The sequence below is a fragment of the Hemiscyllium ocellatum genome, unplaced genomic scaffold (genome assembly GCF_020745735.1).
Source record: "Hemiscyllium ocellatum isolate sHemOce1 unplaced genomic scaffold, sHemOce1.pat.X.cur. scaffold_96_pat_ctg1, whole genome shotgun sequence".
NCBI lineage: Eukaryota > Metazoa > Chordata > Chondrichthyes > Orectolobiformes > Hemiscylliidae > Hemiscyllium > Hemiscyllium ocellatum.
Window position 1 is genome coordinate 828,151 of NW_026869333.1, and position 4,531 is coordinate 832,681.

Below are 4,531 nucleotides of genomic sequence, written 5' to 3' on the forward strand. Positions count from 1 at the left end.
CAGATGGTGTTTAATTAGATAAATGTGATTTGTTCCATTTTGATGAAACAAACCAGGGTGGGACTTGTTCAGTTAATGTTCGGGCCCTGGGTGGTATCGTCAATCAGAGACCCAGGCACACAGTTCTTTGAAAGTGGTGTCACAGGTAGACGGGCTGGTGAAGCAGGTGTTTGGGATAGTTACCTTCATTGGTCAGAGCATTGAGAGTAGGAGTTGGGACGTCATGTTGTATCTGTACAAGACATTGGTGAAGCCACCATGAAAGCGTTGTTGATTAGCAGGAAGATCTCATCTGGATCACTGACCTCTTTTTAACGTAGAACATCTTACATTCTCACCTGGACTGGCCAACATGTGACTCCAGATCCACATCAATATGCCTGACTCTGAGCTGTCCTCTGGATAATTAGTAATGAGGCAAAGATTTGTAGCCCAATCAGTGACATCCACATTCCATGAATGAATAAATGCAAGTACATATCTTCCCTCCCTACCACTGCAAACCCCTCCAGCTGCAGCCATCGTCGCCGGGTGTCTGTCTGGGGCTCTAGTTTGGATCGGTGTTGGCCATTGGCTCTCTTAATGGCTCTGCGAAGGCCATACTTGGATTACTTATATTCAAGTGGGTCTCCTGATCAGGAGGCCTCACTCCTTGTTTTTTGCAGGTTCTGTATATCCTGATTCATCCAGGGTTTCCTGTTGGGGAACACCTGGGTTGACTGCCTCGGTGTGCAGTCCTCCACACACTTGCTGATAAAGCCTGTGACAGTGGTGGCATACTTGTTCAAGGTACCTGCGGTCTGTTTGAACACGACCCAATCAGCTCATTCCAGACAGCCCCAGAGTTGATCCTCCGCCTCCTACAACTAGCATTGGACCTGCTTGAGCTTATGCCTGTAAGCTGGGAGAAGACACATGGCTGAAATGAGGATGGGGGGTGGAGTGGTCAGCATCGTTCCCAGTGGTGTAACAGTGGTTTAAAAATTGCGGGCCCCTGATGGTACCTGGGCAACACCTTCCTCAGATTGACTTGATTGAAGTCACCAGTTACAATACACAGGGAGTCGGGGTGTTCTGTCTCCAGGGTGTTAGTGATGGAGTACAGCCCATCCAGAGCTTCCTCCCCTCTGCTTGTGGTGGTATGTACGCAGCAGTTAGTGTAGCAGCAGCAAAATCCCGTGGTAGAGTGGACATTGGAATATTATTTCACTGGCAGGAGAGATTAAGATCCGAATAGCACCAGAGTTGAGTAATTGGAAGCATGTTTAGAAATGAGACAAGGAGAAACCTCTTCACCCAGAGAGTGGTTTCTTGAACAAAGGAACCACATTAGCTATCATCCAGTCATTCGGCACTTCGCTGGTTGTCAGCAAAGTATTAAATATATCCACCAGGGCCCCAGCAATCTCCTCCCTTACCTCCATTAACAGCCTTGGATACATTGCATTGGGCACCGGGGATTTCTCCACCTTTATGCCTGTGAAAACATTTAATACCTCAGCTTTATTGATCTTACCATGTTCTAGAACCTGATCATCCCGACTGAAATCCGCAGCTACAATGTCTTTCCCCTTTGTGAGTACAGGTGGGAAGTATTCATTGAAGACCTCACATACTTCCTCTGGCTCCATGCACAGAAGGTCCCTTTATGTCTCTAACAGGTCGTACCCTTTAGCTGGGAACATTTTTACTGTAACAAAACAAATAACATACCTTGTGGCTTTTCCTTACTAGTATCTGCCAAGGATATTTCATGCCCATTGATTGCCCCTCTTTTTTAAGAACCCCCTTGCACTCTCTCTACATTTGAAGGGCTTCATCTGTGTTTTTTTTAATTGTACTGTATTTTCTTTATCAAACTCACGATATCGCTTAATCAGTATTCGGCGGACCTGCTGCCTTTTCCATTCACTGTTCCCGGGACACACTGGCCCGGAATTCTCACTGTATCATTTTAAAATACTCCCACTTTCCGATTGTATCCTCAACTGCATATAATTCCTCCCAGTGTTTGGTTGTCTGATCCTGTCTAATGATAGTGATTAAGTTGAATGATAGTGATAATCAAATGACAAGTGACCTTTCCCAAATTTAGACACTTAACTTCTGCACAATCCTTACCTCTTTACACAATAACATTGAAACTTAGAGTTATGGTCACTATCCCCAAAAATCTATCTCATCCATATCTCTGTCATCATGTCCAGTACCGACAGCCAATCCTGTCTCTGTGACATCCCTCAGACGTTACCAACCTTCCCATCTGTGTATCTTATCCACGCTGCACAGCACATGATATCACTGTAACTTTCTCCAGTCATCAGAGGACTCCTCCATCCTGTCCTATCCACCTCATTGCCTCTAACCTTTTAACATCCCTCTCAACCTCCTCATCTGTATAAAGTCCTCCAGTTCCGACAGCCTTTCCTACCAATCCTCCCTTTGTGTAACATTATCAAACCACCTGACCATTCTCCGCATCTGTAACCTCACTTAATCTTTACAATCTTGTTGGAGTTGGAGACAAAATTACCTTGGACAAAGAAGTCAACAGGGTTTGGAAGATCTTAATCTCTCCTGCCAGTGAAATAATATTCCAATGTTCACTCTACCACGGGATTTTACTGCTGCTACACTAACTGCTGTGTACGTACCACCACAAGCAGAGGGTGAGGAAGCTCTGGATAGTCTGTTTCAAATGGGGTATTGCAAGGGTAGGTGCTGCACCCCTCATTGTAATTCAGTTGAAAATGTCAATGGTGCGATTAGTATTTTTGCAGATGATAAAAATTTTGGTGGAGTTGTTAAGAACGAGTAAGGATATCAAATGATACACCAATCAATACATCAGCTGGAAAAAGAATGGGCAGAGAAATGATAAATTGAACTAATTGTATAAACTCTTGAATGGGTACACGGATGATAGTAAAATGAGTTAAGTGTAGGTTTGTTTGATCTTAGAGGAGGATAAAAGGTCAGCATGACATAAAGGGCGGAAGAGTCTTGTACTGATCTGCATTCTACGTTCCTTGTGGTAGACTGGGTAATAACATCAGGTCAATGTGAAAGGATGCGATATCCATTAGGTGCAGAATTGTGTTGATAGTAGGAGAGTGAGTGTGGTAGGAGATGTTTTGATTTTCCAACTGGAGGCATGTGATCAGCGGTGTAGTGGGTCCATTGTTGTTTGTCATGTGGATAAATGGTTTGGATGGGAATATTGGTTTCCTGGTATTTAAGTTTGTGGGTGACGCTAACATTGGTGATATAGTAGGCAGTGAAGAAGGTTATCTGTGATACAACAGGATTAGCTGAAGAATAGCAGATGGAGTTTAATTAGATAAATGCGAAGTGTTCCACTTTGGTAAAATAATCCAGGGTGGGACTTATTCAGTTAATGTTCAAGCCCTGGGTAGTCTTGTCAGTCAGTGATGCAGGGTTGCAGGTACACAGTTCTTTGAAAGAGGTGTCATAGGTAGACAGGCTGGTGAAGCAGGCATTTGAGATGGTTACCTTCATTGGGCAGAGCATTGAGAGTAGGAGTTGGGATGTCATGTTGAATCTATACAAGACATTGGTGAGGTCACCATAAAAGCATTGTCAATCAGTAGGAAGAGCTCATCAGGTTCACTTACCTCCTTAAGGGAAGGACATCTAACACTCTTACCTGGTCTAGCCTACACGTGACTCCAGACCCACAACAATATGACTGACTCTGAGCTAACCTCTGTGTAATTAGCTATGGGGTAAAGAATGCTGGTACAATCAGTGACACCCACATCCACTGAATAAATTAAAATACATATGTCCCTCCCATCTCTGCAAACCCCTCCAGCTGCAGTAATCCATACTGACTTTGTAACACCATTTAGGCCCTGATCACTCTCTGTAACACTCTCACCACCTCCAGTACCTTCACCTCTCCCTGTTCCTATCGTATCATTAAACACTGACAACAATTCCCCTTGCCAGTGCCCTCCTCCTGCTAGCAGACCCATCGCAATCTCCCTTTAATACTTAAGGTTTAAACCCTCGCTATCACCACAGAATTTTAAGTACTTTTTTGTGATCTTCTCAGCCTGATAATCTAATATGATCCATTTTGTTTTGAGTGAGTGACGGGTATGAGTTTCTTGCTGAGGTTTTGTCTGTTGAATGTTTTACACTATCCCGTCAAATGTTTTCCACTGTTTGTTTACAGACACACATTTCAGTCTGGTTAGCCTGTTTCCCTTGATCAGTTCTTCTCTCAAACTCATGTAATTGGCTACTTTTGTTTCCAGCTGAAAATGTGTTGCTGGAAAAGCGCAGCAGGTCAGGCAGCATCCAAGGAACAGGAGAGTCGATGTTTCGGGCATGAGCCCTTCTTAATTCCTGAAGAAGGGCTCATGCACGAAACGTCGACTCTCCTGCTCCTTGGATGCTGCCTGATCTGCTGCGCTTTTCCAGCAACGCATTTCCAGCTCTGATCTCAAGCATCTGCAGTCCTCACTTTCTCCTATTTTTGTTTCTAGTTGTGGCATGCCCTTTC